The following is a 24,298-nucleotide window of genomic DNA, read 5'->3' on the forward strand; positions in this document are numbered from 1 at the left end:
TTTTAAAAGGTTTAATCGATTGAATTTAAAGCAAGAGGTAATGTGATAATGAATACAAAATACTTAATAATTGGTGTTGGGAAGAAGTAATACATAACAACTTGTATTTAAATTTTATAATTACATTTTGGAGTTCTAAATGGTTTTTTTAATAAATAAATGGAATAATTTAACATAGTTAATTGAATAATTAATTTAAGGGGATATTGTAGGGGCATAAAATATTTCCTCTGAAATAAAATAAATGGCCTAAACCTTGCGAACCTTATCAACCCAGGTGGAGACTTTTATCAGATAATTTAATTATCTTAACGATGTTTGATACTTTAATTGTATTTGCTCAGCTAGATAATATTAATACAACGAAATAGTAATAGTGTTGGAATAATAGAAGCCATATTTAGTTTAGTTATTAAGGAAGGAAGTAATAACAGGATGGAGAAAACTTGATATTTATTTAATAAATAATTGTTATTGAACCTAGTAATTATGTTAAAGTCTATTTAGAAGAAATGGATCTAATTAATTACTAATAAACACAACTGAAAAAAAAAGGGGACTTTTGAGTGAATTGAATAGTACCCTTATTTAGTTAATTTGATCTCTTGATTATTAGAGTTATTGTAATTGTTACATAAGTAATATTTTGATTTTATCGTCTATGAGTTTTATCGAAACTTTAGGTTTCTATTTAAACTTTAATTCATCGATCTCTTTAGAAACCCATTTTCCTTATAATGTTAAATAAGGTTTCATTTGGAACAATTTGTGGAGTTGTCACAATTATTAAGCTAGGGTTACTTATATTTAAGTGTGAAAAAAAATAAAAATTTGTTTGTGTTTTTGCCCAAAAGTTTGGGCATGACAATATGTGAAAAGAAGCAGAGCTATACACGTAGACATCATTTGAAGATTGAAGGAATGTTTGAAGAAGGCATATCAGAGCTTAACCGGCACTGAATCCAGCATATAAAGATGCTATTTTGAGCAGTACATTATCATTGGATTTAATCATCCAATTGTAGTCAGTGTGACTCCCATTTGTGATTGAGCAGTGAGCTCTAGGCAGCTGGCCTTTCTGCATGTGCAGACTCCATATTGTACACACATACTATCTACAATAGTATCATCTGATTGTGGGTAATACTTCCCACCATGGTTTTTCCCCTTACAGGGTTTCCACGTACAAATATTTGTATTATGTGTTGTGGATGTTATTGTCTTTCTATTTCGTGCATTAATCTTTACCAGTACTGCAATTAACTGATAAAACTGTCTACCGGCATAAAGTTTGGTTTACTGACATTAAGCATTAAGTTCTAGTTAAGTTAATTTTGGTTTGAATTTATTGGACAACTGATTCACCCCCCTCTAAGTTGTCTCTAGGACCTAACATTTTCATCCTCTATAGGCGATTTATGATACCTTATCATGTCAATTGTTCATGGGCTGGAATCATAATTAGATAGAAACTCATAGTCACGAGAATTTGTCTCACTTTCTATGTATGCTTCAACTTCTGAGGTTGTATCACTTATCTCCTCTTGTTTTTGCATCTGATTTTGTTGTAGATTGGCGGGCCTCCTTTGTATGGGGGTTACCCTTCTTAAACCTGGTATAAGTCTTTGTATCTTTTCTTCATATGATTCATTGGGTAGAGATTGAGTTGTTTTCCTTGGCAGAAGTATTGACAATAACCAAGGATTAGGCTTATTTACGAGTGCTAAGCCTATGTCTATTACCATATTTTCTTGTGCAGATGTGTCAGATACTGTATTGTTGGGTGATTCCATGCTAGGTGCTTGTAGAAGTTGTCTCATATCTTCACCATTTGATTTCGCACTAGGCGATGTTGGTACTTTCTTTCTTGTTTGAGATGAAGAGGGAAACACTCATGTTGACAACTGACTTTGAGATATGTACTTTGATGGTAGCCTTGGTCTGTTTAGTATATCCAATGTACGTTGTCTTGATTCTGTTATATTTGGTACATGTTTATATCCTAACCCTTGATTCTTTGGATTGTCGTTTGGTACAATGGGTTCTAATCTTCCTTGGTTTTATAACCCCAAGCTTGTGGTACCATCATACCCATTTTTTTGTAAAATCTTGAATTCGTTCCCATACTGATCTAAAGGTAATCTGCGTATTGTCATGCCATCTTCTTCTCTGTATATCTAGTGATTGACATCTTCATTCAGAGATTATTCTTATAAATCACCCCACCTAATGAAAGAGGATGAATATGAGTATCTGACTATTTATTTTCCTTTATCTTGTTTCATTATTGCATTTTGAGGTTTCCCAAAAGACCTAGGAGATAGAGATAATTTTTTTCCATTTGAGGTACTTGAAATAGAGTATTCTCCACAACCAATATCTTTTATCTGCAAAGAAGATGTTGTAGGCACATTCTTCTATGTTTGTATGATTGTTAATGACTCCATTTGTGTAGTGATGGTGCTTCTTGATTAATTGGTACTTGATTATCTACACTTGCCTTTAAGTGATTATAACATTGGAATGGATTTGGATCACCCTTTATGGTGATTTCAATGCCATTATACGAGAATTTGACACATTGATGAAATGTTGATGGTATAGCTTTCATGGTGTGAATTCATGGGTGACCCAATAACATGTTGTACCCTAGTTCTCTGTCCAACACTTGGAAAGTAACCTCTGTTGTTATAGGTCCTATTTGCACTGGTAGCATAACTATACCTTTTGAGGGATGCTCTTCATCATCATATGCTTTGATGTTTATTTTCTTTGAAGAATTAATATAAAGCTCATAATAACCCAATGCCTTAACCAACTTTAATGTACAAATGTTGAGACTGAATCCTCCATCTATAAGTACTCTTATGATTCTTCTCTTATGTATGTAAGCTTCTAGATGTAGTGGGTCATTATGGAGAAGTCTATCACTAGGAATATCATGTTCTGTGAATGCAATGCGGGTACCTTGTGTCAAATTCCCCACCATGGATTGGAAGGCATTTTTATCTATATTTTTGTCCACTACTGAATCTTGAAGTTCTTTGTCCAATATAGCTTTATGAGTTGGGGATATATGTAATAGTTAAAAGAGTGATATTTGTGTCGGGGTTTTCTCGAGTTTCTCAACAACGTTATAAGTCCCTACTATTGGTGGTGGGTTTGATGGTACTCCTTGTAAAGTTACTTTAGATCTGCGAGTAACTACTGCATAGTCTTTGTCTCTGGGAGTTTTCATTATTGTAGCCATTGTATCATCTCTTGTGAAGGAACTGTGTGTAACATATGCTGTGTTATCAAGGTTTATGTTGTATCCCTCCCTATAGTCATCATGTGCAAGTCTGACATCTATGATATGTGCTATAAATTCATCTTCAAACCATCCCGAATGAAATGGTTCTTCATGTCCCTAGTCCATAAGACAAATATTCTTGTCTTCATAATATTTTGGTGCTTATGACAGCATGCAAATTTGGTTACCATCATTGTGAGTCTCTTGATATTGCTCATCATTATCAAGTTCTTCTTGTGAATGATCATTTACTACATCTCCCGAGCTAATGGCATGAATAGTATAGTCGTACGAGACTTTTGTGTAGTTAGTTGTATTATCTTGTGTACTTGATGTAGATGCATTCCCTTTGTCATGTTTGACAAATTGATCCTTAAAGATAGTGTGATTCATGTTTGCTGACGTTTTATTGGTATCAATCGTGATGTCACCTTGATCGATCATGTCTTGGACTAAGTTTTTCAATTTATAGAAACTTGCAGTTTTGTGACCTTTAGTACGATGATAGTCACAAAAATCACTATCATTCCACCATGTAGGTTTGAAAGGACTTGGTTTGTATACTCTTACTTCTGGTAATGTGATCATGTTTGCCTATATCAACTTTTTTAACGTTGATTCAATAGGTTCCCCTAGAGGTGTGTAATTCCTTCTTGGAGAATTTACCCTTGGAAATCTTGTGTTCATAGTTTGCGCAACGTTTACATTTGTTGAGACAGTGTTATTCTCTTTGTGCAGATTAAATGATTGACTTGGACCTTGTAAAGACATAATCAGTTGAGTTTTGTTCACTGTACGGGCGTCTACAACACCATAGTTGGTCACATTTTTGGTTTTTGACCAAAATTTGGTTTTATCCTTGTTGTTGTTATTGCCATATTTTATGAGACCTTGTTCTACTAGTCCTTTCTCACACTTTAGGGCTTTTTTAGTGATTTGTTAAAATGTGTTCAAACATTGCATTTGTATCAGGTACTTGGTTTTAGGGATTAAGTTTTATGTGAACATGTCAACTTGCTTTGTTTATGGAATAATAGTCTTGCACCTCCTATAGAGAGATCTCCATCATTGTATGAAGGACGCAAATATTTCATTCTTGTATTGTTTTTCGGCACATAAGTCCATCAAAGTGACTAGGGTTTCAATGTTATGCGAGAATTTAGCAATGAAGTGTTCAACTAATTCACCCCATGATGTGACAGTTGGTGGTAAATGTGAAAACCACTCCAAGGCCGAGCCTCTCAGACTTTTAGGAAACCGTCTCATTAGATAAGTGTCTTCAGTTGCAACCTCTATACTATTAGAATAACCAGTAGACAACTAAGAGGGGGGGGGGTAAATCAGTTGTCAATAGATTATATTAAGAAAACCACTTTACAACCTTTAACCGGAGCACATAAACAAACATTGAATACCAGAATAACATAAACAGATACCGGTAAGAAATAAAACTTAAGAATGAAACAGATAATTAACACAATGCAACCATACCACATAACACCAAGATTTGTATGTGGAAAACTTGGTAAAGGGAAAAACCATGATGGGAAGCCTACCCACAGTCAGATAATACTTCTGTAGAAAGTATGTGATACAATAAGGGGCCTGTACATGCAGGAAGACATATTGACTAGAGCGTACTGCTCATTACAAAGGAGTCTCACTAACTATAGAGAGGTTATAACCACCTCCATATAATTGGACAACAATCCAAAAGAATGAAATGCTAGTGATATCATCTACCTTGCTTGATTACAATCTCAGTTAAGCTCAATACTAGAGGCCTTTGACCTCTTACATAAACCCAATTTGATCACCTATGATCAACCAAATCTCCTTCGCATATGATTTTTCATTTCCTGACCATGACCATAATCTACAATGAGATCTTACATCAATTTATACAAACCCTAAGGCCTAAACCAATTAGGTCGGTCACCTAAAAGATATTACAATAAGATCATTACATACATCCATATTACAATGATATGCCATGTTGGCTTTAGACAAAAGCAACATTAACCAATCCATAAATCATCTTGGTAACGTGTAGAGAACACATTACATGATATCGATTCATAATCTAGATAGGTACCAGACCTAATTTGGGTCCACCACGTGAAAGCATTGTCTCCAATCAATCAAGGCATGATCAAGGATCACCTTCTGCATCCTGAATTCCATCTAGAAGCTGCACCAATACCACTTATGCATCATGTTAAAGATTCTCAGTAAAATCTTTGCCGATAAAACCTTAAACCCTTACCGGTATAGGCTTACTAGAGTGTATGATAGCATCTGATCATAAAGTCAATACCAACTGACCAAAACATACTCCATAAACATCAAACCAAACATATTCCATTGATCCAAACATGTCGATAGTATCCAACTGATAGTCCCTTCTACCAGTAACACTAGTTCTCCTACCGGTAACCAAAATTTGTCTGCTGCTAACCGATCATAACAACTAGTGTTGACATCAATGACAAAACATCAATGCAACACATAATCAACTCCTTCTTATTGCCAACATATACATGTCTTAAAAAACTCTTTGATGTGATCTCTAGGATCACCTTTCCCTTGATATCTATCAAATTTTGGTGTTTCAAAATGTGGTGGGAAAGGTGACATGTATAATGTGTGATCAAAAGGATAAGAACACAAGTCTTGCATTGTGTAGCTCTTTTTATCGTTACCAGTTTGCATAGTTGTCATCTGTTGTTTTAGATTCTGTAATTGTTGGGAAAAAATATCCATTTGAGTCAGAGGTAGACTTTGCGAATGTATTTTTCCCACAAAAGGATTCATGGTAGTATAACTAGGAGGTTGTTGAAAGGTACCATAATTATAATTTTGCATGTTATGAGTTCCACAAGGTAATGTGAAATAAGTGATATGTGAACCCATGTTTGACTGAGTTGTACTCATCGTATTAGCGGAACCTAGGTTTACATTCTGGTGATTGTATGTAGATCCTATAGAATAGGAAATTGGAGGTTGAGTTGCACTTGTTTTATGAGGAACTTGTGTTTGAATAGGTACTGAGATACTTGACATCATTGGTATAGCTTGTGATGGTGCGCTGACGTTTATTATTGAGGATGATGCACTTGATTGAGAATTCACATTTGAAGTGTCATTTGTTCTGATTAATTAGAAAAATAGGTTTTCAGGACCCAAAACCTTTAACAAAGGAGATTAAGATAAGACACTAAAAAGTCTAGTACATAAGCACCGCTTACAAAATGACTAGCAAAAAAGCCAGCAAACCAAAAAGACAGCTAAGATAAAAACAACAAAGAAACAAGGAAAGTGCTACACAGCTATAGTCTTTAGCAGGTCCTCCACCTTTTTCACCAGTTGGTCATAGGTGGCCCCAACAGCTCTGAGATCTTCCAGGTCCTTATTAGGTTTCTTTTCTTTCTTTTTGCCTCTGGTATGGGTTCTGGGTCCTTGAGCTTCCCCTGTACCTTCAGTGTCTGGGTCAATATCCAGGATCTCCTTCTCTTCATCCAGTTTGCTAATGAGAGTGTTAGTGTTGCTACCAAAAATCTTCAGAATGCTTAAACTCTGTTCAACAATGCTCTTCAGACACTCCTCAATTTTGCCGACTTTACTGGCAGTACCCAAGATAGTTTGATCATTAGCATCAGCAAGATTTTTCCTTTCCAGCAGATCTTTCTCTATTTTCTCAAACCTGGGGTTGAATGAGTCTCTTATTTTTTCGTCTTTAGCAATGGTATTTTTCAGGTCCTCTATGTAATCAGCCATGGTCTTCCCTTCCCCAGTGTTGATGGTTTCCAAAATCTGAATTTTGTTGTCGAGTTTTTTGTTGTCATCCACAACTTTCTTGTAACCAGTTATAAGCCACTCCATAGTATCCATGAAACCTTGCATACCCTCTAGAGGAGGGTTAGGGGGAGGATCAACCTTACCAGGGATATTCTGTTCCTTTTTTGGGGTGTCCCGAATAGTAGTTGTGTCTTCAACCCTAAGAGCCTCGTCCCGAATAGTAGTTTGAAATGTCATTTATTTGTATATATGATGTTGATGTATTTTGAGAAAAACTTGAGGTCGTCGCTTGTATTTGTGTCATATGTGGCATTTGATTGTTGTTTTGACCTAGAGTATTTCCCAGTGGTAAAATTGTTGTGATATCAAAATCTTTAGGTAATTTGGCCCCATTTTGTAATAACAATGAGAGATAATTGTCCCTATCATTATGTATAAGAGCATCTAAGATCATAAGGACATGTGGGTCCTGTCGAGATGATTCAATCTCTTTGTGTATTAAACTTTATTGTAGTTCATGTATTGTGGGCATTCCTGAGAATTTGACTATTGACTAGTTGATATGTCCATGTTCCAAGTTGTATTTACTGACAAGTCACTATTTGGGTCCATTATACTTTTTGCTTTTTGCAACCTTGTGACGGGCATTTAAGACTTCTATATGAGGATGGTTTAGAACCTAATGCAAGACAACACTAATGCAAGACTCTAGACCTAAATATGGAATATGTAATACTAGACCAGACTCTCTATTGAGGATCTTGATGTGAGACTTGTTGAGTATTTTGAGATTTTTGTAACGCAAGTTTTTTAAGTTCTTCTCTTAGACGTTCCGCCTCAATTTCTCTATTAATTCTACAAGAAATTTTATACTCTAAATTTAGCTCATACTTGACTCCTATATAATGGGGTGCATTTCTCTTTAATTTCCAGGCCAAGTTACCTAAACCGCCAAGGATTTCTCATTGACTGTTGTTTGGTACTAGATTAAGTTGCTCAAAGGGAAGAAAACCATCACCTGGGAGACCCTTTAGGATGTATGCTATGAATTTCTAGGATGATTATGCAAATGATGATGGACTAAGACAGACGTATATGAGGTCTAGACAAGGACTTAAATTGAAGGATGTATATGAGGATGATAATGAGGAGGTAAATAAGGACCATGAAACTTCTAAGGACGATAATAAGGACGTAAATGAAGACTATGCAAGGACTATACTAGGACAAAGGATGATAAAAAGGACGCAAATGAAGACTATGAAAGGACTATGTAGGACTAAGGATGATAATAAGGATGTAAATGAAGACTATGCAAGGACTAGTCTAGGAGTATGGATGATAATAAGGACGTAAATAAAGACTATGCAAGGACTATGCAAGGAAAATGGATGATAATAAGGATGTAAATGAGGACTATGCAAGGACTACCTATGGTCACAAGTATATAAAATTTTGAGTTTGTAGGACTGTCTGACGTTTCAAAATGGACTTTGTTTCCAGTAATTCTATGTGTAGGACAAGTTTGTTGTCCAAATCTGAGAACAGTTGTTTGAAGACAAGTATTGCTGATTGAACTGTGTTCAGACCAATTCTAAAAATTCAGAGATACGTAAGATAGGGCCTGAAATAGCCCAAAAAGATGACTCAATATTGGTCTGGTACAATGATACATAAAAAATCATAGAATACAATCTTAGGCTAGAAAGTGGACACCATTCAATGAGCCCCCCACAAAAAATATTGAAACAAGATAGACAGATAGAGAGTCTAGCAGCATTGGCTCCACTCCACAACACACACTTCTCAGGCATGCCAATCTCTTTTACCCTAAAGATTTGAAGATCTTATCATCGAGGGATTTCTATCTCATAATGCAAGATGCACGAGGGGTATCTATGGGGTATGATCTGCACCTCTGGAATCATTGAATGTAGGATTTGGGCTACTAAGTTGGTTCTTATTGTAAAATTTTGAGGGGTCCCAATCCAATGATGAATTCCTAGAGAAAGCCACTTGAGACTTTAGTTGAACTTATTGGTGCAGGGAAGGCCCCCACATACGTCGAATTTACTCAACACTCTAGCTGCCTGACCAGTATATTTATATAGTAGCTCGAAAAACCCGCTCGAGAGTATGCTGGGAGAGATGATATCCCCAATGCATCCCAATTCATAGTACCTCTGTGGGGTGATGAAATCCCCATTTAAAGATACATCTCACTATTAAAATGAAAAATTTGGGCGTTGTTATCACCTTCTCCCTTTCTCCCAAGACCCCAAAGGTGGGTGGAAAGGTAGTTGATGCAACAGTAGGTCCACCCCAAACACAATAAAAGTTCTTTGCCTTATGAAAATGAAATGTGAGTTAATCTATTGAGCATCCTGATTCACGTTCATTTTAAAACCCAAATTTAGGTGTGAGATACGCATGTGCATGCCAATTTTAAAATACCAAATTGAAATGTGAATACATGCATGTCAATTTTAACCATTGTTAATTTTAAGCCCGAAACTGAAGTGTTATAACATGCATGTCCATTTTAACCATTGTTAATTTTAAGCCCAAAACTGAAGTGTGAGAACATGAGTGTTTATGATTCAGTAAAGATTTGATCCTCTCTATAAATTTGCCACATGCTGCACACAACAATAAAACCTACATAAAATAGAGAAATAAACTATGACTAAGATGAATGCGTGATTATACTTGAGCGATTGCGTGATCCTGCAAGGTCGATTGTGTAATTCTGTTAGGTCAATTGCATGATCATGACAGAGTGATTACGTGATCCTAATAGAATGATTATGTGATCCTAACAGAGTGACTGCGTGATCCGAAGATAGACAAAACAAAAACTAAAAACAAAGGAAAGCTAATTCTGATCAGGAACTTGCAAAACAGATTGTGATTCCCTAGCAAGATCTCTCATCATCCACTCTATATTAAGCAAATCACATTTCACTCTATAAGAAAGAACTAAGCTATTGTATCTGTCGATGGTTGGTTGATCCTCTAGATCTTGTATCTTCTTTTCTACTTTAAGGATTTGCTGATAGCATCTGGCTTGTCTTCTTTTCTCTTTCATCCTCCTCGCACCTGAAATTCTGAATTGCACCTTACGTGCCATAAAATATCATAATTAAGCATGCAATAAAAATAAACCATATTCAGATTTACCTAATTTCATACAAAATTTGACAAAACAAAGAGCAGAAAATAAATAACACAAAATAAACAAAACAACAATATTCCTGATGAATGTGTGATCCTAACAGAGCAATTGTGTGATCCTGTAAAGGTGTTTGCTTGATGGGTTCCGCACGAATGCATAACTTGGTCTTCTTGATTGCGTGAGCTTGTCTATGCAATTGTGTGATGATGTAAGCGTGATTGCGTGATTTGGAATTTGTTCTGCAAATCCGTACAAACCTACAAAAAAATTAAAAAAAATCCGTATGATCTGCAAGAATACATAGAAGAAAAAATGAGGTTAAATTATTGTTAGTTCACGTCGGGTTCACCAAAATATCGCATGTATAAATTCATCTAATGTAAAGCAAACTAGGAATACTAGGGAAATCACGAATCCCTATCCTAATTAGAATTCAAACAAACAAAACAATAGAATAATGCAAACAATCAAATAGGAATGTAAATATTCAATCAAAATCCCCTATTCCAAGGCTTCATATAGCTTCCATTGCTCTTTTCCTCTTTGTGGTATAGTGGCTCTCAGATATTGCACTGACAACCTACAAAAAGATTCAAAGTTCATGATTCAGAGGAAAATAGAGATTGAATGCTCAATTTATAGATTATTGGAGAAGATTGATTGAGAGGTGGAATAGATTGATTAAGAGGTGGAACTCAGGTGAGCTCACATGCTGATTGATAGTTGAACTACTAATTTGGAAGTGGAACTGATTAGATTGAATAGATATAGGAGTTAACTGATTGAGAAAAAGCCGATTGAAAGATGAAAAAGAATGATTGGAAGATAATTGATTGATGACAAAGAAATCTTTATTTAGAAAAAGCTAATTAAAAGATAGAAAGAGGAATTGAAAAGACAATTGATTTAATTATTTTAGCATGTGCTTGAACTTTAACTTAGATTTTCAATTTAATCTTTGCATGAGATTTAATTCAAATATTGAATTTATTTTAAATTCAATTTATTATTTGAATATATTTAGAACTTGACTTTGGAATTCAATTTGATTTTTGAAATCATGCACATGTATTCGAAAGTAGGAGAAATTAGAAGAATTTGGAGAATTAATGAAATTAAATGAAATTAAATGAAATTAGAAGAAATATGAAATTTAAACGAAATTAGATGAAATTAGAATCTGGGGATTTGGAATTGAAGAATTAATTAGCTAATTAAATAATTTAAAGAAACTATTTAATTATTTAGAAATTGAATTTAATTAAATAATAAAGATTATTTAAATTAAAGGAATTAAATCATAATTAATTAAATAATAATATTTAATTAATATTTAGAAAAGGGTTAAATGATTAATTAAATAGAGATAGAAATTGAAAATGAATTTATTTAAATAATAAAGATGATTTAAATTGAAAGATTATAAATATTTAATTAACAGTTAAACAATGGTTTAAATGATAAAACGATGATAGAATTAAAATAGAATAATTAGTAAGATGATGAGGAAATATGAAATTAGAAGAGTAAGATTAATTAACTTAATTAAATAATTATTTAATCAATTTAGAGGAATAATTAGTACATGATCAATGAGACATTTTTAGGTGTCTACACATGCAATGAATGGGATACAAAGGAAAATGACCTATTGGAAAGCACCAAGAAGGTATCATAGAACCCCTAAAACTTCGTTCACAATTTGTAAAAGACAAAATAGGACTTGGGTATGGTGAACGTGTTCCGCCTGTACCAAAGAAGCAAAATCACCATAAAAAACCTCAATGGAAGTGTAGTGTCGTAAATTGTACACCCTTGCTAGGGTGGTACAATTTCACACTTAGGTTAGTACCTGCCTTAGTGTTTCTTGCATCTTGCATTTTTAATTTCCCTTTAAGAATTTAATTAAATCTAAAGTCATGTTTCATCACTCCCTACATTATAAAATTGGGCCCTTTACCCTAGGTTTGCCCCTTTTTATTTTATTCCTCCAATAAATCATTTAATCATAAACCCTAATTATGTCTTATTTCGACCTTTAAGGATCGATTTCACATATCAAAACACCTCAAAATCAGTTGTGCCTTTGGGATTCTCTCTAATATCATCATATCTAGCGGCCTTGAAAATTTGGTGAAAAGTTGGCCGGACCATGGCGGGAATGCACATGATCCTCAGATTTTTTCCTAAAATTTTGGGAGCACAATTCTATGATATTATAATACTTAACCCCAAAAGATTGGCTGGAAAATTCCTAGGTTGACCAAAAGGTGGAATTAAGTCGAAATTAAGTTCTAGGGTTTCATACATAAGAGCTCTATTTCTTCATTTGAAGGTGTTAGATTTTGCCAAGATCAAGGGCACAATGAAAAGCATAAAAGAGAGACAAAAAAATGACAAGAACAAACTATATTCTCATCAATATAAAAATGATCAACTGGATTCACCAATACAATAAATATGAGCCTTCTTATGTTAGGATTCCCAAAGATACTGAGAGGGGCGGTGAATCAGTATCTAACAGGTTAACAAATTTTCTAACGTTATTAAATAAATTGCATTCCAAAATAGTGTATCATTAAATAAGAATTAATACAGTAAATATGAACAATAAACACAACATAGAAAGCACACCATAACACAATATTTTTGGTGAGGAAACCCGATGTGGGAAAAACCTCGATGGGATTTGTGACCCACAATATTCACTCACTGGACAATGAATGGATATTACTTACAATAGGTGGTGCTTGCACATGTAGGAAGGCCAGCTGCCTAGAGCTCACTGCTCAATTACAAAAGGAAGTCTCACTAACTTACAAAATGGATTATGGAAATCCAATGTGATGTACTACTACAAAAAACATCTGCTATGCCAGGTTCAGTACCGGTTTAAGCTCATACAACAACCATAAACCTTACTCTAAAATCTGCCTTAATATTCGCTCATCATATCCATCCTATCATCTATATGTATGTCCAAAATAATCTTCAAGATCTCATACTTATATATGAGTCTTATTACAATATGCCATGTCGACTTACAAAAATATATTACAATTAAATACAATATACTATAATCAAAATCCTGTCGGCTAGGGTGTTGGTAATCATCTTTGTCGCTGCCGATGAACTATCTGCTGGTGTAGAGTATGCGGGTATTGGTGCCTGCCGGTGCCATAGGATTGCAAGGTTTCCATCAATGACAATACCTTCAATCACCTACAATTGTCATTGGAGTGTGCAATGCCAACAATCTCCCCGTTTGGCATTGATGGCAACACCCATGAGAAAAATTTAAAATTGTATCCAAAAATTGAAGTCCAAAAAAAATCTTACCAAAACTGTGTGCTCCCCTTGAGCAGATGATCTCTTCTCTACTATTCCCCCTTTGAAATCAATGACAAAGGCTATCAAAATGTCAACTGACTGTAGTTACCAGCTAGATCCCTGTAACCGGTTGGTTACAATCTGAAAAGGTCTACCAATACAAAATTTAGGCTCTCAGTGAACCTGTCACTGTCCTTCAATGCTGCCTCTATTCTTTGAATTGTACCAGTGAGGTGATGCATTTTCTCTTCCGGTGTCTTCAATCCTTGAACAAGTGCCTCTGAGATCTCTCTGCTCAAAGAGATGAGGTAATCCAATTTGGGACCGAGTCTGCTTTTAAGTTATTTTGCCTTGTATTTTATTCTTTCCTTTTCTTTCTCCAATTTTTCAAGTTTCTCCTCAAAACCTGCTATCTCCTTCTTTATAACTGATATTGGTTTGAAGGAACCAATGATGTTGTCAGCTATATCATTTATTTATTTTTGTACTTTACTGATCTTCTTGTCTATATCCACTGTCAAGATATTAGTCTTGCATGTGTCTCTATACAATTCCTTAAACTCCATTATTGTTTTGTTTAGTGCCGGTAAGAGGGTGTCAATGTGTCCCATGCACTTCTTTATTATCTCATCAAAGAATTTCTCTTTTTCCTTATTTATTTTCTCTTTAAATGTCTCCTCATTTATTTGGTCAATAGTCAATATGTTGCCGGTGATATACTTAGACAATGTGTCTAATTGACTTAAAGAATCTTTATTTTCCACATTGCACTTGGGTGCAATCAATTTTAGAATAGGAATGGTGTCATTAATAGCCTTATATGCTAGCACATTTCAATATGTGATTTTCTTAATTGAATCCAATAATACCTCTGTCACATTAGTTGGTCTGAATTCTGTCATGGAAGAACCAGATGATTGTCCAACTACCTTAACAATCTGCATTCCACCAGTGTGAGTAACCTCTTTTCTTGTATTGACCTCTGGTAGGTCAGTTTGTGTCTACATTTCAAATAGCAAAGGCTTGGGCTTCTCAGTCATTTCCGGTGGCACTGTCTCTATATGAACCTGTGACTCAACCTTTTTCTCTTCCCGTTTCTCAACCTGTACCTCAGTGGGTTTCACTGTGCTCTCTACTGCTGGTTTCTCTGATGAAGACTTAATGGTATTCACTGTCGGTTTCTCAGTATACACCTCTATACTATCCACTGCTAGTATCTGAATTGGTTTCACTATGTTATCAGCAGTCAGTTTCTCTAACTCTGTGGGTTTCTCAATGTTTGTATTAATCACCATTCCAGTAGCCAGGGGATCAACTAATTGTTCAACTTGTGTCTCAACCCCAATCTCAATATTTTCAATTGTATTCTCTACATGTGTTTCAACTGCAATATTGTCAACGAGTGGCTCAGTAGCCACATCTTTCTTCTCACCAGTGGTTTCCTTATCAACCACAATATTGACCTCTTGTGTATCAATATTCATTGTGTATAGGATCTCTGATTCAGGATTTGTATCCTCATGTGTAGTTTCCATATTCTCAGTTGCCAGTGTGTCAACAGTCTCAACCGGTGAAGTAATAGAAGGAGGTGGTCGAAAATTGTCTATTACTTTTATGTTGGGTAGTCCACCTACCTTGCCTTTACCTTTTTCCTTATCCTTTTGGTAGACCTTAAAATTTTTGCGTCTCTTAAGTTATTCTTGCTTCTCTTTCTCCACAAAGAAGATATTCCAATTATCTATTGGCTCTTCTATGATCTCATTAACTCTGCATGTCATTAAAGATACATGCTGGTGACCACTGGAAAATATTGTCCTGTTAGCCTCACTTATTAACTCATCAATTTCTTCTGCTAATTTAATAGGGTGAACTGCAAGTAGCTTCTCAATTTTTATTTTCTTATCTAACTCCATAATAGCTATCCTCTTTGCATATAGACGCCTATACAAATCACTAGGTAACACATCTACAACCTCTATCAAAACTTTCTTATAAAAGTCTAGGTGTAGAATAATACTGTTTTCTATGCTTTCCTTTTCCTTATTTGTAAAAGTATCATATAGTTTACTAACATTTGATAAATTTCCATCATCTATTATTTCATTCAAAAGATTGTCAAGAGGAGAGATAACTTGTTTTTCTTTCTTCTTCCTTGGTGTCATCTTTTTAGCTGGAGGCCTTACTGCCTGTTGTTTCTTTCTTGCTTTCTTTGGTGCAGGAGAGGGTGTCAGTGAAGGTTTTCTTTTTCTTTCTACTCTCTTAAACTAAGCTGGTATTTCACTGTCAGATGAAGTTCCAACTGGTGAGAGGTGAGCTTCGCATTGTAACCCTTCCAAGTCACTTCCCTTAATATGGATGATATTCAATACATTTTCCTTGATCTCTTTCACCTGTTTTGTTGATTTTATGATATATTCTTCTCTTTTCTTCCTTTGTTTAAGTGTTTGTACTTTGCTCTCAATGGTTTCAGCATTACCAAATATTTTCTCTTTAGGTTCTATAGGGGCTTCAAGTAGGGCTTTGGCATATGTCTCAATTATGTTTACATCAGCCTCATAACCCATTTTTGTCACCCAAACAGTTCTAGGAACCACTGCTTCCATCCAAATTTCATCTTTCTTAATAAAAAAACAAATTTCTTTCTGATATTTGTCAATAATGTTCTGAGGTAGCCTTTCCCTTGTTTTCATTCTAGCCTTGAAATCTTGGAAATATTCAATTATATTGTTTTCCCTGTCTGTTCCCATGCCGGTAAAGATATCCAATAATTGTTTACCTACTGGTATGTCAAAACTAAATTCTTTCTTTCCTATACCGGGAACTTCCTTTGTAATATATAGCATTAGGCACACAAGTAGATTACCAAATCTGAAAGTACCTTATCACCTTTAATTTTCTTCAAGTTGTCAATCAATTCATCCTTCAACCATTCAAATATATCTATCTTAGCATTACTGTTCACCATATCATAAGCACTCTTGATACATAGACTAGAAACAAAGTTCAATCTGTTAGCATGTGTAGTTTTGTATCCTAGTATCATGCTAATGAATCTAACATTTATGTCTTTCACATCATTGACTCTCAAAGATCTACTGTCATGGGTTGCACCGGTTAGGGTCATCACAGTGTTGTTTGAAACTTTCTTAGTTTTGTCAGGCGTGCTACTGGTGGAAGGTAAGCCAGTCACTACCCTAACTGCTTCTCTTGTGATCTTGTGGATGGAGTCAAGCCAAAATAATTCTCCATGAAATATATTCATTACAATCCTCACAAATTCCTTAAAGAAATCCGGAATATCAAGTATTTCCACAAAACCTAGGGTTTCAATGATCTTGTGTTCCGATTTCACAACACCATTCTCATCACAAATGATAGTCTTATAAATATTCATGATTTCATCAACACCTAGTTCCTCAATATGACAATGTATGTATATCCTAGGGTCTTCTACATATGCAACTCCTTTAGCTATTTTAGAGAATGCACCTAGGGTATCATCCTACTTCGCTACTTCGGGTATGATCTTGAATACGGGCCTAAGGCTTTTAACCACTTCAATAATAGTAGGGTTTGTAATGAATTTAGGAGCAGAGGAGGAAGCCATTGATAAAAACCTTAATATGCCTTTAGGTTTGGATGCTTGAAAGATTTTTCTTCACTTCTCGCTGTGGATGCCTTCGCTCGGGTTTTTTGCGCTCTTAGGAAATTTGAATGCTTGGTGAGTGAAAAAGAGTGAAAAACACTTTCTTTATAATGTCTTTTCCTTCAAATACCACAATAAATGTTTGTCGGTTAATTGAAACTTAACATATCTGCCGGTAAAGAAGCAATTCATCTTCTTACCATCAACCGAGAGTAAATTAGCATGATTTTTAATTTGTTGGCATACCCCCAAAAAGGTTTCTTTTTAGTTAGATGAAGAATCTCCTACCGGTGGAGTGATACTTTGTTCTACTGGTGAAGGAATAGTCTCATCAACATTCTAATCTTCCTTTCTAATCCATTGTTTTGAAAATTCTTGCTTTACCTCTTCAACCTTCTCTTTGCCTTTCCAACTGGGTCCTTTGTTATTTGTTGGTGATGCCTTACTTCTACAAAATTTTGCAATATGTCCAATCTTGTTACAAGCATAACAAGTCACATTGTTTTTCTGAATAGCCTTTCCATATCTTATGCTGGTATGTGTTCTGCATTGATTAGATAAGTGTCCAAATCTTCCACAAACATAACATCTTACATTCATTCTACAATTTTCTGAATTATGACCAATTTTGTTGCATTTGGAACATTGACCAGTGGGTGCATTAGTGTTCTGATAGTTTCTAGATCTACACTGATTTTCTCTATGACCATACTTGTTACAGTTAAAGCATTTCCCATTAAATTTGTAGGCATTAGGTTATCTTACTGGTTTATTGTGATCATTTTCCAAGATTCCCTTCTGTCTCATAAGTTCAGTTTTGTCATTTTGTGTGTGCATCAAATCTGTCTTCAACATATCATTTTCATGACTAAGTCTTGTATTTTAATTTCCAACATCATTTAGTCTTCTAATCAAGTCATCTTCATTCTTCTTTCTGTCTTCGATGTCTTTACAAAACCTCATATTCATATCTTGCATCTCATTTCTCATAGCACTGTTTTCTTGTCTCAACTTGTTCACAAGGTCATTAAGAGTTGCTTTTCATCATCATCACTCTGTATCTTCTCATGAAGTTCTCTTCTTTTGTTCCTAGAAATAGTGAGATTCTCTTGAAGTCCTTGAATGAATTCCCATGCAGTCTTCAGATCATCTTCAAGTTTCATGTTCTTCAACTTTTCTGCATCATAATCTGAAAGAGCTGTTTCCAATTGCTTTCTCAAGTTTTCCATTTGTACCAGTGTCAGAATCTCCCTCAAGCTATTAGAATTTTTAAAATAGAGGACGCAACTCTAATACCAATTGTTAGGATTCCCAAAGATACTGAGAGGGGGGGGTGAATCAGTATCTAACCGGTTAACAGATTTTCTGACCTTATTAAATAAATTGCATTCCAAAATAGTGTACCGGTAAATAAGAATTAATGCAGTAAATATGAACAATAAACACAACATAGAAAGAACACCATAACACAATATTTTTGGTGAGGAAACCCGGTGTGGGAAAAACCTCGGTGGGATTTGTGACACACAATATTCACTCATTGGCCAATGAATGTATATTACTTACAATAGGTGGTGCCTGCACATGCAAAAAGGCCAACTGCCTAGAGCTCACTACTCAATTACAAAAGGAAGTCTCACTGAGTTACAAAATGGATTATGGAAATCCAATGTGATGTACTACTACAAAAAGCATCTGATATGCCAGATTCAGTACCGGTTTAAGCTCATACAACAACCATAAACCTTACTCCAAAGTCTGCCTTAATATTTGCTCATCATATCCATCCTATCATCTATATGTATGTCCAAAATGATCTTCAAGATCTCATACCTATATATGAGTCTTATTACAATATGCCATGTCGGCTCACAAAAAGATATTACAATTAAATACAATATACAATAATCAAAATCTTGTCGGCTATGGTGTTGATAATCATCTTTGTCGCTGCCGATGAAATATCTGCCGGTGTGGAGTCTGTCGGTGCCAGTGCCTACCAGTGCCATAGGATTGCAAGATTGCCATCAATGACAATACCTTCAATCACCTACAATTCTCATTGGAGTGTACAATGCCAACAACTTATATAGGCAATGCCATATGGATATACGAGCACACAATCATGACATGTGGCTCAATGAGAAATAAGGGTAGGTAAGAAATACTAGTGGTAGGTAGGAGAAATAATATAATATTCCACAAGAGGTGGATGACCCACCGAATGTGGAGTATAACAGAAAAATAAGACCACAAAAGGTGTAATTTCTCCTACAAGCTATATCCCTATGTGCACACTTCCCTAAGTGTCTCATATCTGAACTACGAAGAGATGCATCATCCTAAGTTAAGTAAAGTGTAATAATATTCATGATGAATATTGATTTATACCAACACTCCCCCTTAAGTGCAACGTAGGGGAATGAAGACTCAAGTCAACAATGCAAGATGGGTCTCGACTACTAGGCCATGATAGGTACACATGTACAATATGCAAATGCAAGCAAAACTATGCAATGCAATCTCTCAAAAACAGAGAAAGGAAGAAAACCCAATGGGAAAAAAATCCCCCCCAAAAGAGAGATGAATGTACAAAAGACTCTCAAAGAAGAAGGAAAAAACCTCAAAGAGAAAAAAGTCCCCCCATAAAAGAGGAAGGAGAAGTCAGCTGACCCCCCCTAATGAGACACCCCACACCCCCAAGAGAGCTTGCAATTGCTGAGACTTAATCTTGGTGAAAGGTTTGGTAAAGATGTCAGCAACTTGCTCTGCTATAGGACAATACTGCAAATCAATGACTTGCTCTTGAATCAGATCTCAGATGTAGTACATATGGATCTCGATGTGTTTGATCTACTAATGTTGGACCGGGTTCTTTGAGATAGCACTAGCACTTTGATTATTGCAATGTAGAACTGTCGGTCATGGAGTGGTGAACCCAAACTCTATGAGAATCTTATGAAGCCAAATGATCTCAGTTGCTATGTTAACAACTCCTTGATACTCAGCCTCAGTCAAAGAGAGAGCAATAGCGTGCTGCTTCTTTCTCTACCAACAAATGGGGCCCAAACCAAGGTGAAAGCTATAACCTAAAGTAGACTTATGATCATCAAGATTGCCAGCCCAATTGGAGTCTGTGTAACCAACCAAGCGAAGTCCTATGCTTGCTGCATAGTGAATCCCATAGTGATGTGTACCTTGGATTAAATGAAGGATGTGTTTGGTGGCTTTCCAATGAAGCTCGTGTGGTTCCTTCTTGAAGCAGGAAACCATGCCAACTGCAAATGAAATATCAAGGCATGTGTGAGTCAAGTAGATGAGAATACCCACAAGCCGATGATACAATATGGCATCAACTGGTGGAGAAGAGCACTGAGCCTCAAACTTGACTCCTGAAAGAAAGGGAGTCAGGGCAGGCTTACAATTATCCATGTGAAAGTGTGTAAGAAGATCAAGAGCATACTTGGGTTACAAAAGAGTAATCCTAGAAGATGACTATGAAATCTCTATCCTAAGAAAGTAGTGCAAAAGACCCAAGTCAGTCATACCAAATCTGTCATGCAAAGTAGATTTGACACTGCTAATGATGGATGCAATGCTCCCTGTAATGATCAAATCATCAACATAGAGCACAAGTATCAAGTGTGAGTCATCCTGTTGAAAAATGTAGACATTCGGATCAGAATGACACTTGGTGAACCCTACTGAGAGAAGAAAGGAATCCATCTTGGCGTACCAAGCCCCTGGGGGCCTGCTTAAGGCCATAGAGAGATTTCCTTAGTATGGAAACCAAGGAAGAATCCTGGATGAAACCCTGTGGTTGCTCCATATAAATCTCCTCATCAAGATCCCCATGAAGAAAAGAACTCTTCACATCCATCTGATGTACAACCTAATCATGAGCTACAACAATAACAAGTGTCAAGCGAATGGAGTTCATCTTGGCTACGGGTGCAAAGGTCTCAGTATAGTCAACACCTAGAACCTAAGAGAAACCTTTCACAACAAGCCGAGCCTTATACTTATCCACACTACCATCCGCTACAAACTTGGTTCGATAGATCCACTTACATCGAACCATCGTTCTCCCATTAGGGAGAGGGACTAACTCCCATGTGTTGTTCCTCATCAAGGAACTATACTCTTCCTACATAGCTTTGTCCCACTCAGGAACCCCTAATGCTTCTCGAAATGTCTATAGATCAGAAGTGGTAGAAATGAATGCGTGTGGAAAGTCCTGATGCTATGATCGAGTCCTCCGTGTATCTGAAGGATCCCCAACAAGAGAACCCACTGACTCAAGTGTCTGTCGAGCCCAACAAGGTCTAGGTGGAGGTGGAGAATGAGGCTCCTCAACTGCAAGTGGACCTTGCGTAGGTGTAACCCTACAAGTCAGAGTTGAAGGAGTGTCATCATCTGAATCACTAGAATCACTATCCACAATGGAGGAGGGTGGAGGAGGTAGAGAGGCTAAGCTAGGAGATATTTCCTCAAAATGAACACTCCTCTCAATGAACACCTCATGTGTCTCAGGATCCATCAATCTATATGCCTTAACACCCTCAGGATATCCAATAAATATGTAAGGCCTACTTTGAGATTCCAATGCCTTGTGTTTTGTGGAGGAATGCGAGCCCACGCTGGACACCCAAAGACTCTAAAATGTCTCACAATCGGTTTCCTACCAGCCCAAGCCTCAAAAGGAGTAATACCTTGCAAAGATTTGTGAGGAACCCAATTCTGGATGTGTGTGGCACAATTGATAGCCTCTGCCCAAAAGGTAGGATCAAGAGAACGTGCATGTATCATATAGATATCCATTTCTTCGAGAGTTCTATTCTTGTGCTCTGCAACTCCATTATGCTGTGGAGTGTATGCAACAGAATGCTGAAGATCAATCCCTTCAAATGTACAAAAATCCTCAAGTCTTTTGTTCACATATTCCCTTCCATTATCTGTGCGAAGAATCTTGATCACTTTCCCAGATTTCTTCTCCACACGAGTCTTGAAGTCTTGAAATCTATCAAATACTTCACTCTTATGAATAAGAAAGTAGACCCAAGTGAAGTGGGAGTAGTCATCAATGAAGGTGAGGACATAGCAGGCCTTACTAAATGAAGGTGTTGGAAATGGACCTGCTACATCATTGTGAACAAGTTGAAGAACTTCCAAAGATCTCCAAGATTTCCCCTTATCAAAATTCTCCTCGGGATGCTTGCCCATGGAACAACCTGAACATACACCCTCTGAAAAATTGATTTGAGGTAGACCTGTGACCATGTATTTAGTGCTGAGCTATTGAAGATAGCGGTAGTTGAGGTGACCAAACCACTCATGCCATAGCTTACTTTCAAAATTTGAATGGGTAAGCAAGGCCCTAGAAGGAGAACTTGGCATAAAATGGGAGAATGAATAAAGCCTTTACCACAACTTAAACAGGTGTAAACTCAACCTTTTCCCATTCCCATAGTGAGTGATTTGGTAGATAGAGAGAAGCTTGGTAGACAAGTTAGGAACATAGAGAACATTCTCAAATGTTCTATCATCAATGTCAGCTGAACCTTTCCCTTCAACCTCAACTTGTGTATCATCACCTATGTAAATGTGAGGTATCTTTGATGGCTCCAATGAACAAAACTTCTCCTTTGTAGAGCCCATGTGATAAGAGGCACCCAACTCAAGTATCCACTGCTATGAAGAACCTGTTGTAGCCACAAATGCTTTCCCTTTTCCCTTAGACTGTGAGGAAGAGGAAGGAGATGAATCCTTCTTTGTGTAGGTGGATGACGTGTTAATGTTATTTTTAGTAAGAAGATTCTTCAACTCATCAACTTGCTTGGTGTGGCATCAATGCTCATCATGACCATACTTCTTGCAATAAGCACAAGTTGGTTTATCCTTCTTAGGTGGAGTTCCCTCCTCGGAAGAGGATGAAAAATCACCCTGTGATGGAGAGGATGATTGCCCTTTTTCCTACTATGGCTTTGACTTAGATTGCTTCTTGTTATTGTTGGAGTCTTTGCCTTGACTCCCTTGACTTCCTTGATTAGCCACCAAAGCCTTGGACTTTGAGGACCTGAGAAGCCCCATGTTCAACAACTTAGATTGTTCCAATATCAACATTTCTATGAAAGCATCAAATGAAGGTATAATGTAGGAACTCCATATTGTCAAACAATGAGTTTGGAAGCTTGAAACAAATGTTGCATATTCTGGTGCAGGCTTGTCCAACAAGTTGAATATCAACTGAGCATCATTTTTGTCAATTCCCCAATCCTTAAAGCTTTGCTCTTAGCTCATTTGCTTTGGTGAGATAATCTTGGATTGTATCAAAACTCTTGGGATCCAAGTTGGTGAGCTCATTGTCAATCTTGTAACCTCTGATTTCATCAACTTGACCATACAATTTCTGAAACATATCCCAAGCCTCTTTGATTGTAGTACACTCCTCAATGTGAAAAATGAGGTCATCTGATACATACTTACACAATGTTCCAAGAGCCATGCGATTCTTAATGAGCCATTCTAACTGAGCATTATGATCAACCTTAGGATGAAGTGATGCTGCTATTGTTCCATCTATGTAATGTATGAGACCTTTTTCCATTAATTTGCTCCATACTTTAATTTTCCATGATGCATAATTATGTGGAGTTAAAGGTGAAAATTTATGAGGATTCATTGCAACAAAAATGAAAGAGCACAAGGAAAGAGAGACACAATAACACAAGACACCCCCCCAAATTCACTCAATCAAAGACCCCCCCCCCCCCCTAAATGATGATTTGGCACTTTATACTTAGTGTGTGTACAATGGGCCACTTGCAAAAAATGACAAAGTGGATTTTTGATTTCAAATTTACAATTGCCTCAAAGAGGCCAAAGGAAACTCAAACTGATAATGCAATAGATCTAAACTAAGATCCAAGCAAATTACAAGTACCAAATAGGCCAAAAAAGACCAATATATGAAAGTACAATATCCACTCAAAATCTCTAAAACCTGATTATAGATTATAAAAGTAGACGAAACAATATGCACTTTCAAAGAAAATGA

General features: G+C 36.2%; 1 pseudogene; it reads right to left on the reverse strand.

Moving 5' to 3' along the window:
• The window catches only part of LOC131033847 (DNA-directed RNA polymerase subunit beta''-like), a 59,567-nt pseudogene that overhangs the window by 21,948 nt on the left and 13,321 nt on the right, over positions 1-24,298 (reverse strand).

Source organism: Cryptomeria japonica, chromosome 3 (assembly GCF_030272615.1).
Source record: "Cryptomeria japonica chromosome 3, Sugi_1.0, whole genome shotgun sequence".
Classification (NCBI taxonomy): domain Eukaryota; kingdom Viridiplantae; phylum Streptophyta; class Pinopsida; order Cupressales; family Cupressaceae; genus Cryptomeria; species Cryptomeria japonica.